At 36.6% G+C, this 12,999-nt stretch overlaps 1 protein-coding gene across 3 annotated transcripts in view; it reads left to right on the top strand.

Moving 5' to 3' along the window:
- Positions 1–12,999, top strand: part of kcnip2 (potassium voltage-gated channel interacting protein 2) — a 95,111-nt gene that overhangs the window by 45,499 nt on the left and 36,613 nt on the right. The gene's annotated exons all lie outside the window — the stretch shown is intronic.

Here is a 12,999-nt window from a genome sequence, read left to right on the forward strand (position 1 = left end):
TCGAGCTCTAACAAGAAAACTTTATAATGCAAATCTGCAAACTGAGATTACCACAGTTAAGAAGTTGAAAGTAGATTAGAAATTTCTTTATTTTTTTCAGCATCTTATTTCTTTAAATCCCAGTATGTCCACCTGAGGCCAAGTAAAGTGTCCTTGACTGGTAAACAACTTCTGTAACATTTTACGCTGACATCTTACTGCACAATTTTAGGCCCTTTTTTTTTTTTACCTTTTCAGAATAATATTAAGCGCTGCAGCTGCACCACATCGTCTTTAGAAAATCACAATAGCAAAAGGCTGTTCTACCGAATCTCAGAAGCTAATCTTGAGGATAGAGATGAAGCTGTATTTTGATGACCTTGTCCACAGATCAGTGTGCGAATGGGAACTCAACAAATATGCTGATCACCTCGACATCGGCTTTTCATCTTTTCTGCTCAAGCTTTGGCATTTGCATTACCTCATGTTTGTGCTGTGAAAGCAGCACTTAGACATATGTGCATAAGTGTGAAGAATTCTTGATGAAAACAGTGATAATATAAAACTAAATGGAAATAAAATCACAGTTGAGGAGGCGTTTGGATCAGCTGGTTAGGTTTGGCACACCGTGTGCTCGGGCACCAAAGGTCCTCGATTTAGCTGTCCTGGGCTTGGGATTCTGTCTGGACCCTTTGCTTTTTGTGTTTCCTCTTCTCTTCTTGCTGCCTACTGTCCACCTATTTACAGATGGCTACTAGAGCCACACACCCAATAATATAAAGAGCGGACATGTATGTAGTCTACAATTGTTTTATATTAGAGGTGTAAAAAGCTCTCAAGTCACAAGATTTTGTTGCATTAAAATGAGACAATCTTTCTTGTCAAAGTTTTTCTGTCACAAAGCACAAGTCTTTATCAGATGAAGAAAGTGAAAGCTATTACTATGAAGGAAAATGTTTTAGCTTCAGGCTTGAAATACCTTTTGAAATACAAATGGAATAGTTTCTTAGTTGCCCTCAACTAGAACTGGTCCCCAGGCTATCTGACAACATCTGGTTAATAAAGTATGAAATAAGTTTATGTGATTGCCTTTTATGTGTTCAGAGGAGAACAGAAACAATAGGACGACCACCAAGATGCAAAAGATTTAAGGATATAACCTAGTAGTAATGCAGGACATATATTTTCCTGCGCAAAACAGTAACGCCGACAGAACTGAGCAGAGCTGCACCCTTTCTTGCTTCTTCATTGTGTGTGTGTCCGTTAGAGAGACGTGGTGCTTGCAGGGCTGTGAAATCACCGTCATTCTGCTCCAAAAGTTAATACATGTGTTCCTGGTGCTGCTCATTGTTAACTTCTCCACACTGAGCAGCTTTGTGATTGCATCTCCGCCGGTCTGGTGTTGTGGTAAAAATTTTCTGAGTTTGCAAGGTCTAGACTTTGTCTATGAAATAACCTGCTCACTCAGTGTTTAGGTAGTGGCTGACCTCATAATGTTGCTGGACCTGACCAACTGCAGCAACCCCAGATTACAACATTGCACCCACAGTCTTAGACACTAGGCATGATGGGAACATCCTACAGCTGCCTTTCTTCCCACCCTGCTGTGCCCATCACTAGAAGAGGGTAAATCTGGACTCATCAGATCACAAGACCTTCTTATATCGCTCTATAATCCAATCTTTATTCTCCCTTGCAATTTGTAATTTTTCTCTCCAATTAGTCTCACTGATTAGTGGATTTCTCGTGGCTACACGAGAATCCCTTGAGTTCCCTTTACATTGTTTGTGTGGAAATGTTCTGACTTTCACTATTAAATAAAGTCCTGAGTTTTTCTTCAACTTAATATCAACAAACGTAGAAGTGATCACAATCATATTCCTTCAGTGTTTTTTCCAACCACATTTCCTTCTCAAAGGCGATGGTTGCCCACTCTCCTTCCAGTTTTTAATAATTCATTGGAGAGTTCTCAAACCAATTTTAGTAGTTTCTACATTCTCCTTGGATGTCTTCTTTGCTTGATGCCAACGATTTGACGGTGCTCAGGATACTACTAATACACTAATAAAGGACATGTATTTTCTAAACTCAAACAATTTAATATAATTTTAGTCCATGCACAAGTCTTTATCAGATGAAGAAAGTGAAAGCTATTACTATGAAGGAGAATGTTTTAGCTAAATCCTAGACAGTAACTCAGTTTTATCATAGTGGCAGGGTGTTGGACTTAAATATACTCCAGTGTAGGTTACAGGGGAGGTTTTTAAATAAAAAAGTTTGTGGTTTGTCAGTGCAAGAAAATAATTGGTAATTTTAAAAAAAAAGGACAATTGTTATAGAGCCAGTAATAACAGTTGTGGATTACTTTGAGTAGGTCATTTACTCTTTTTTTAAACTGGTTATCTGCTTCAGTAAAAAGAAATAATTCTCCATGTCAATGTGTGAAATGTTTCCTGGAGTTAGAACTCAGTGGGGTTATATTTTTTCTTTGGTAGGGTCTCTATAATAACTGTTTTTAATGTTAACTTTTTCTGATGTTACTTCATGTGTCACCATGATGGCCAGACGGCTTTTTGGTACTTGTTTTGTGATCATGTTGCATAAAAGTTTTTTTTTTTTCTTTTTTTTTTTTAAATCAAGAACATTTTCAAGACTTTCCTATTTTTTTTTTTTTTACATTAATACCTCCTTAGATTAGACAAACAAAAAGACTGAAATGTATTTCAAAGATTGTCCTGGATTATTTTACATGAACTTCAGATTTTCAAAGACATTTTGTAAAAGATTTGTAAAATCTTTTTTTTATGAAGAGAAAAAAGAAAGTTCAAAATCCTAAAAATCTTGCCTAGTCTCATCTGTGTGAACCCATTATTGTGATTATTTCATGTCATGAGTTTTATGTACTGTCACTTTCCCAATAAATGGGAAAGTGACAGTACACTTTCCCACTGTGTACTGGGAAAGTGTATTGTAAGTGTAAGTTGAACTTACATTCAACTTACATTCATATTATGCAGATAAGGTTTTGATGTCATAAATTGAAAATATTTACATACAACCTCCTTCCAACTCACTTATTAAGCTTCCATTTGTTATCCAATAATTCTGACAGAAATTGTCATCTAAAAATGTATCTCTTCAAAATATTTTGCGCACATTGCTGCTGCATCATTATGCAAATGTATTCACTCAAAGCTAGGTTTGTAAAATAAAAACTCAGGGGACAAAAAATTACAATTTGAAACCACTCAAGACAGAATAGTCACATTCAGGTGAGTCTCTGTTAAACTCTTAGACATGTGCATAAGAAAGTTGGAGAAGTTTATTTTTAAGTAGAGTTTTCTTATAGAAGTTTTGGATAGGGACTATAATACATAAGATGTATCACAAATGCAGCAATATAAGGCTTTTAGTTTAGTAGCTAACTACTTAATCATCTAATAGGGCCATAACAGCACACAAAGTCACGGTTCAGTAAGGTTTTGGTATCTTACCTTCATAAGAAAACATACCACTCAATACAGCGACAAAACACCTTCTTCGCCATAAGAAGGCTCACACAGAGTGCACTATGTATAAAGACCCAGCAATACATTTTTGTCCTCTGTGGAGGACATAGGTTTTTTTGTTCATAACTCTGAAACCATACATGCCACTGTGTTAAATCCTGTTGGTCCTTAGAGAGGACATCCTGGGCCTCAAAATGTGTTCATATTTGCCACAATAGAGTCCCGATGTCCTCTCCAAAGGACATACTGTAATAAATAAATAATAACATGTTTTGAAACTTTTTCAATTGTAGTGATGTTTTTTCACTCCAAAGAGTCATGTAGTGAAAAAAAAAAAAAATTCAAAAACTTTTTTTTTTCTGGGTCTCAGGAGGATAATAAATATAATTTCTGTACATTAAACTTCACTTTAAGATGAAAAATCCAGTTTGAACTTAACATGGCACTGCCGACATTGCTTTTATTGAAATTGTAAGAAAACAAATAATTGCTTCCTTAGTAGATAAAAGATTCAATCTTTACCTCTCACCTGGCTCTCCTTGTAATATGTATATAGTTTGTAGTAGGATTGTTAAATCCCTGGTGGCCTACATAACAGCATTATTAGACTATCGCGTCGCAAAGCGCAAGAATATATGATGCAATGGATTGCCATACCTGTCACTCACTCGGCACTTCTACCACAGGAAGCTGGAAATCTTTGCAGTCTGCTGATTAAAAATGAGCTTAATGCCTGCAGTGATTACAAGCCATTCCTGTATTATTATCATGGGGAGTTTTGGATAACGAACTCAGTCTACTCATTCTCTGCTGTTTCTCTTTATTCTGAAATAAAAACACATGAAACCTGCACATGTTTGGATGTTGTCGTGGTACATTAATGGATCTTCACTTGTTAAAGTGTGGGGAGATAAGACTAAAAAGATCACTGCCTCTTATATTATAGTTTGCAATGATCTTCATTTGAAATATTGTATATATTGTGTTTATTTTCATTTCACCAATTTACTGTGAATGTTTGTAACTTAGACAAACAAACCTTTCAAACTTAAGACGTCTTAAGTCTTCATCTTCCTATTTGGCTAATGACAACTGGTGCTAGAAAAAAAAAAAAACTTCTTTAGAGAAATTAGGATGCATTCCTAAATGTTGCTGTCTATGCTGCCCTTCCAACCATTTTCTGAATGAGTGGCAAAATACACCCTGAACAAAACCATTAGAGAAACTCAGGAGATAAATCCTCCAGTTTGTGTGCACTAATATCGAAGGCAAATTCCCAGTACCAGTTAACTTGACATTTGGTTCAGTGCAAAAATATTTATTCTACACACAGACTTCAAAAGCATTTATGCCCTTGCACTGAAGGCGGAAAAAGAGACGTAAGAGAAAACCCAATACAAATTCTTTATAGAACGGGCCCCTGCTGAGAGTCAAACTCATGACCTTCTTGCTGTAATGCACCAAGTCTAACCACCAGAACCGCCGTGCAGCTTATGATATTTCCTAATGAAACTGTTTTTCAAAAATATGTTCAATATAAAAGGACAAATGTTTGTTTTCTTATAATGAGAAGAAATAAACTGAAAGATTCTTAGCTTGGGGTAATTTGCCATTTGTTGCTTGTTAAGATGTATGGCATGGTGGAAAAAATGCTATAATAAAATCTGACATCTGGTGGGTGTTTTACATATAGACTCACACAGTGACACACACACACTTTATCACAAATGCAACTGGAGTTAGTCATTATGCTTGCTAAACAAACTACTCGCTCTTTAAACAGCTAACCAGCTACCGCTGTCACCAAACCCATTTAATCCCATCCATGAAGTATTTATTTAAAAAACACAGTGTGTATGCACATACGCATCCTTAAGTTTACCCAGAATGGAGTTACCATGACTACTGGCTCCTGCGTGTCTGTTCCAATGGGAGATGGAGAGAAAAAGAGAAAGAGAGAGATGTCTGCTTCAGTGCAGCAGGAGCCAGGGAGGGCTGAACTGTATAATGGCTCTGCTACATAGGGATTTCATCAAGGCCATTCAGACTTTGGTATTTGAGAATTGTGGCATTTTTGGCCGTACAGAAGTGCTGAGGGACGTGCCATTTACGTAGAGCCTGGAGAGACAGAATACACATTGTAGTCAAAAGGTGTATGATTGTAACAGAAGTTTAAATTGTGCAAAAAAAAAACCATGACATTATGAAACTCCCCTGTCAGTAATAGGTTTTGTCACCTTTCCTCACTACATAAAGTTAGTCCAAGGTGTCTGAAAAATTCCCTGGTTTTCCAATTATCCATTTATCTTCTGATTGATGCAGCACAGGATATTTACACCTGTCTTTAATTAGTACTTGCAAATATTTGTCTTCCCCACAAAAATACCTAAGGTCAGGAATTTAATCTTGTGTAGCTAATGTTGTATTTGCATTATTGATCACAATCAAATATAATTACCTGCCTTTGTTTCATCCCACTTTGCCTACTAATTAGTTTGATTTATTAGTCTCCATCAGGGTAATACAGCCCAGTCAATCCGTGCATGTGTGTTTTTCTGCTCCTCATCTGCCCTAAAGCACTATTTATGTTGCATATTAGTGGGACAAGCTCTGTTTAGTGTAATTAGGGATGTTCTGAATGCTACTTAACTCCTTTCTCCTTCCCCACACACAACTATAGAACGTGCAACATCTTACACAAATATGTACACACATGCCACCTCTTAGGGTATTATCATGGTGTTAGCCTTTTAGCTGAGTTCTTATCTAAAATAAACAGTCTGAACGTCCAGAGCAGGTGCCTCTTTTTTTCCGCAGGATCTTTGGTCTTTGTCACAACTCCCCACTGATTGTTATTACAGTTTCTCATGCAATGTGAGCATTAGGAAGAAGTTTCAGCCCAAGGTTAAAAGATGTGATGAATAAAATCTGAAAATGTATGTTAACAAAAAAATAAGTGAGCAAATGCACAGTCAAAAGTGTAGACACCCTTATAACAAAGCCAAGTTTTTGCACCACATAAAATGTGATATAAATTTTTTTTTCACCCTTATTGTGACTTATGGTTTGTACAGTCTTGAAAAGCAAATACATTTGTTAAACTAAAATCTATTTTACTAAAATATATAAATAAATGTATAACAGACTCTATAATGTGTTGTGAAAATTAACACGATAATCATTTTCAGGATTGATCTACATGAATTTAACCATTCATCTAAACTGTCAGTTTTAGGAGTGGTGCACAGCTAATCAGAACCAACTAACTCAATAGGACTGCATTGTATGTGACATGGCAATTTTTAAAATCTAATCTAGTGTTGCTTACAGTAGTGTTTCACAAGGACTTCAGAGAAGATGTATAAGGTGAAGAATTAATGATATTTTTCTTTAGAGAAGGAATCATTTGTTGGAAGAGCTCAGATTTCTGTTATGAAACTGGATTTCAGTGTACATGTAAATCTGTTTTTTGCTTTTAATTAGCAAATACCTGATTACTGTGTTATTGTGTAGCTTCACCTCTCTGTTGCGGTTGTACTTCAACATCTTTGAACTACAAAGGTGTAGGTTGAACTTAAATGTGTGTAAATTTAAGTGTAAATTTACACATTGGCTCAGGTAGACAGAAACACACACGCATTTCTTCAGAACCTGTTTTTTTTTTCAGCTTCACACTTTGAAGTTGATTTTCTTTGCAGCTCACTTGTGACTCTGACCAAAGAGATTTTGTTATCAGGCCTTTCATTTATGAATAAAATATAGTCTGAGCCACAGTCTTACCATAGAGATGTGGAGCTTCATGTGCTTTGTGTATGTGTATGTGGGGGTGCGCATGCATGTGTGTGCATAGAAAGAGATAATATGTGTATGTGTGTATCTGACGTGCTGCTTTTTTTGCCTATTTGTGACAGGAAAACTCTCCAGGACTGTCACCATTAGTCAGAGAGGAATCCGTTTGCTTGCATTTGTGTCTAGTTGGTGTCACTAGGGCACTTTGCATGCAGGGCGATGCTAAAAGATGAGAAAAATTATGCAATTTCTGTGGTTCTGTACAATATTTCAGATCCTTTATGTCTTCATATCAAAGGATTTTTGCAGATACAAAGTATCTGTAAAACATTAAAAGGTAAATTCAGTAATTTAACTCAAAAGGCAAAATAGTTTTTTTTTATATATATAAATTCACTTGCATGAGCTTGATTGACAGCTCCAAGACCTTCTTGGCTCTGATTGGTTATTTTTGACCAAGCGGTGCATTTCTACAGATGGTTGTGGGATCACAGAAAGAAGGGTGGGGAACTTAATTTTTTTCACAGATTGCATCTCATGTTATACTGTCATGATATGGCAACAGTTTTAACAAATATATATATATATATATATATATATATATATATATATATATATATATATATATATATATATATAAAACATATTTTTATGAAAGTTACATACTGCTGTTGTAAGGCAACCTGGGCTTCCTGAACACCTCATTTGAGCCACAGGCTGATCCCATGTCATGGTGAATTTCTGCAGTAAGTCATGCAAATAGAGCTCTGACCAAGTTGTGTGCATAGATTGTACGGCACACGAATATATTATTTAGCAGTTCAAAATGTATTTTTTGATTGATTGTATATAATGCTATTATTTTCTGAGGAACTCTTAAAACTACTTTGTCTCCCAGCTATAATCATTAAATAGAAATAACTACCTGAATTATCACCCTGTGTAATCCTTTTTAATTTAATTTACTGAAATAAATTAACTTTTAAATGACCTCATAATTTAGTAAGTTGTACCTCTTTATATCCCCTGAATGTATTTCTATTAGTCTTTATTCGATTTTGCCTTGATGCTACTTTAGAGAATTTTTAAAAATAAAATTAAGCTTTAAGCAAAATGTCTAAAACATAGACTCCCAGTGGTTGTTCTGGAAGAGCTTTCAGGGAGTTTGGTTTGGATCCACATTTGTTGATGTATTTGCATGCAAACACAGTTGTAAGTCATAACACAGTGTGTGGTAATGGCACTCACAGTATGAAGGAATTGTTCATTACCATAAGGATAACTTATTCCAGCTTATATACTTTACAGTGGGGGAGAGGAGGAGACACTGTGCCCGGCTGAGCTGGGTGTTCTTTCATATCAGTGCATAATGGGCAATATGAAAACTCTGCAGGAAGCAGCTCTTAATCTCTGTGTTTTGGTGACTTTCTCAGCAAAGTAGAAGACATATTTTCATCCATTTAACAGATTTCGTTCTGCTTCATTAAATATTATTGTTTGACTATGTGCAAACAAAGTTGTGGCAGTTCTTTTTCTTTGTAATTTTGTGATAAAAAGAAGCATTGACAAAACAAGGAACAGCTAGATAGGGGACAAGCCGAGCTTGCACAGGGATGTGGTTTTATCACAGCTGAGCGCACGCTCGTTTTTGTCGCCAGACACGTGAAGATTCTCACCTGAATTATCTGTTTCTGTCTGCTACTGACACCTCCTGCGTTACACGTTCACAATAAGGATTAAAAAAAGGTGGCCTAAAAATAAATGCCTTCCAGAAGGTCAAAGCATGTAGAAAAAAAAAATTCTCTTTGAAGCTTTGCATTTAAAAATAACACCACTGTTTTGAAATGTGCTGCCAATTTTACACACAAGCAGCGGCATTTCAGATCAGGTTATTAAAGGAAAAGCGACAGTTGGTTAGTAGATATTTGTGCTCTCTGTGTATGCTGGATAATCCCTGCGTGTATCTGTTGCTTGCTTTCTTATTCTTTGTTTTCCCTGGCACCATTTGCACTGTTTTAATCTGTTCCATGCTGTTCACATTTCACTTTGTCCCAGGCTGATTAAGTCATTGCTTTCACTTGCGCTGCTTGTCAGGTCTTTAACCCCCCTTACATCATTGTGCTGTCTGCAGTTTCTCCTTCTCGTAATCAAAATGATTTATAGGTGGCTACAGGCTTCTCTCCCTTGAGAACATCCCCCGATCCTCTTTCGAGTAAAGTCGAGGGAAAAACAAGAAACTAGAAAATTTATGCTAATAAATTAGGCTTTTTATCGGGTTGGGTTGCATTGTAACAGAAATATGTTTTATATCTGACTGTTAAGTTCTTGAAAGAATAATAGTCATCTGTTGATCTTCAGCTGCTAGATCTTTGCTGCACCAGCCTAGATTCCAGGTGGAAGTCATGACCTTCCCCTCTGTCCTACTAGCTTTTTGTGCCGCTCCTCCGTAACAGCGCTGTGAAAACTCTCTCAGCGTGTGTCATCTCTTACAGGCTGACTCCTTGAACTGCTTTCAACCTTCTCCCCCTTCGTCTCCCTCCCACCTCTGTTCCCTCGACGAGAAATGCGTGAAACATTACCATCATCCATCATGTGTATACACACCCCTCACTAGTGCTAAAAATAAACCCCTATTAGTAGCAGTTGGAGTGTGTGTGTGTGTGTAAGTAGAGAGGACAGAGAAAAATAATCCAATACAATCTGCATAAAAGAAGAGAAAAATCTGCAACATAAAACATGGCTCTATGTCAACTGTTATGATTTGAATGAGACCTTGAGGCTTGCTATACATTATTTGGCTTGATGGTATGCTGAAGACCTAAATCAGAGCTTTAAGGAGGGTGTTTTAAAGTCATCTTGACTTTTAGTGGCCATCTGAACATTCAGAGGGCGGCAGTAAAAGCAAAGGATTGAAACCATTCGGGATGGTAGCATGATTATTGGTGGTTTCGCAGCATTAACCGATATGTCCTTCAGACATGTTCTAACCACTGTATCTCATAGTGATATTACTTTAACTTGCATTCAAAGCTAAACTATATTTAAAGAGGGAGGGCATTAGAGGTTTTTTACAGCTTTATATCCTTTTATAATGTTTGTCACTCATCAAAAACACACCTGGATTGTTGCTTTGATTCTTTCATGCATGTTTGGGAAATCCTTAAATCTCCCGTAGCAACCATTCAGGGGTGCCTAATCTCTTGGTGGAACTGAGCGCTGCCTTTTCGATGCAGCTCCTCCACAGAGATGCAGTTTCTAGCCGAGCTTCTGCCTCGCAGAGAACCCCTCCACCCTGGCGCCCATTCAGCTCCATCAGACTAGTGGCAGCAGTAATTAGCTAACACCTTGTGGAATTTTGCACCTGCTGACCTTGTCATGCAAAGTGCTTCTCAGTTCAATGTACAGTTTACTGGAGGAGCAATGTTGTAATGACATACTGAAGGCGGAGTGTGGGAAAGAGCAAAAGCGATTAAAGAGACAGGAGCCCAATTTCAAGGCATTAAATAGTAAAGCAAAATTTCTTTTGAGCTATGTTTGAGATATACAGAATTATTATAACAACTGATGGTAACATAGTTACTTGACTGTGCTATAAAATGGCATCATGTGCCTGGAAAATACATAGTACTGCCACAGAATATATCTGATGAATGAGGAGCATTTGTAAAAACTCACAATGGGTCTTTGTCACCGAAAGCAGCAAGGACCTAATGTGCTAGCTGTGAGTCTCGCTGTGAGTCTCGCTGTGAGCTGTGAAGCAGCAGAGTGTGATCACAGTTCAGTTTCGGTTTAGTTGGTCATGTGAAGGTTTTCTCTGTGAAACAACAACAGAAAAATGTGTAATTGAGCCTTTTCAGGCTCGGGAGGTTTGCATTGAGATTTTGTTGTGTACATTGAAGGGATATAGTCTCAAACATTGATTGTAAATACAGTGTTTGTGTCTCTGTCCATGGTACTGAAATATAACATCACATAGAAATCATTTATGCCAAAACATTATTAATATTGTTCACATTAGTTGTGTTAGTGCTATCAATTTCAGTATGAAAACTATTATTGTTTTGTTGGAAATAAACATAATGTTTACACTCTCCCACTGTGCAGTGAAAAAATAATTAAGTGTAAAGTCTAATTCAAAACAAATAAAAATATATCTTTTATCCAGTAAAAATCAAACTGAAACTGAACAGTTTTTAAATTAATTTTCTCACTGGTTTATTTGGTTTTAGTTTGCTTGTACAGGTTATTAATGTCACATTGAAGGTGATTTTTTTTTTTTTTTTTACTTATTTGTTCTATTGTTCCTTTTAGGATAGGATAGTTTAAAATACTAATAAAATTCATTACATTTTGATGATGAGGAGTATTATTATTTTTGCAAGGCACCATGTACCTCCCCTCAACCATCCTGTATGATCTGCATCCACACTGTTAATCTTGTTTTCTAAGATTTTGCAGCATCTCTTTGCATTACTCACTTCCTGCCATCTTCTCCTTTTGTTTGTGACAACACAAACGGTTTCAAAGGTTTTAGAAACAGTTTATAATGTGACTTTGATTTTAAGATTTTTGATAAGAGATCAGTATAATCAAGCGCTGACAACGTGCGTTGTCAAATCTCAGTTTAGCTTTAACAGGAACTTTTAAGACACTTCTAAGAGAGTTGTGAAGAAGGAAAAACTCAACAAACACCATGAAGATATCGGGTCATCTTTTCTTAGAGCAGTATAATACAACAAAGACAGCAAAGATTACAGTGTGATGAATCATCAGTGGATTATTGTGATTTCTGAAGCATTGCTATATATACAGTACAGACCAAAAGTTTGGACACACCTTTTAATTCAATGAGTTTCCTTTATTTTCATGACTATTGACATTGTAGATTCACACTGAAGGCATCAAAACTATGAATAACACATGTGGAAATATGCACTAAACAAAAAAGTGTAAAACAACTGAAAATACCCTTTTTATTCTAGTTTATTCAATGTAGCAACCTTTTGCTGTGATTACTGCTTTGCACACACTCTGCATTTTCTTGATGAGCTTCAAGAGGTAGTCACCTGAAATGGTTTTCACTTCATAGGTGTGCCCCGTCAGGTTAATAAGTGGGATTTCTTGCCTTATAAATAGTCATGAAAATAAAGAAAACCCATTGAATTAGAAGGGTGTGTCCAAACATTTGGTCTGTACTGTATATTTTGAGTGATCAGCAACCCTGGTGTGAAAAAGAGACAGAAGCTGAAACTGTTCAAACATTGTAGCGTATTGTGTGCATCAGAATGAACATGCTCATTTCCGCACAAGCCTGTCTTCATAAAAGGTTCTGGATTCAAAGTTCAGAATATTCAGTTTAAACCTTAATGACTCCTTTCCAATTTTTCAGTTTTCAGGGGGGAAATTTTTAGTAGCATTTTGATAAATAATTAATTTTCTAATCATCTTTCTCCAGCCAGCCCCTTCGTCATTAAAGGCTAACTTACTCAAGGGAAGTGTATCTTCCACCCTTTCATTGACAAGCCTCCCTGGCAGGTGGATAAATCTGCAGCTAACTATAGTTTTTCAGAGCAATGGATGAATCTAAGCTAACTGAAGCTATTGAACACCACAGGAATCTTTCAGTTACACTCCCACTGTTGTTTGAACAATACACTATGTGTGCACCTCTTTCTTGCAGCTTAAGGTCTGATTGCATGCTGATTTGCAGATGGCAGGAGAA

This window comes from Xiphophorus maculatus, chromosome 22, assembly GCF_002775205.1.
Source record: "Xiphophorus maculatus strain JP 163 A chromosome 22, X_maculatus-5.0-male, whole genome shotgun sequence".
Classification (NCBI taxonomy): Eukaryota; Metazoa; Chordata; class Actinopteri; order Cyprinodontiformes; family Poeciliidae; genus Xiphophorus; species Xiphophorus maculatus.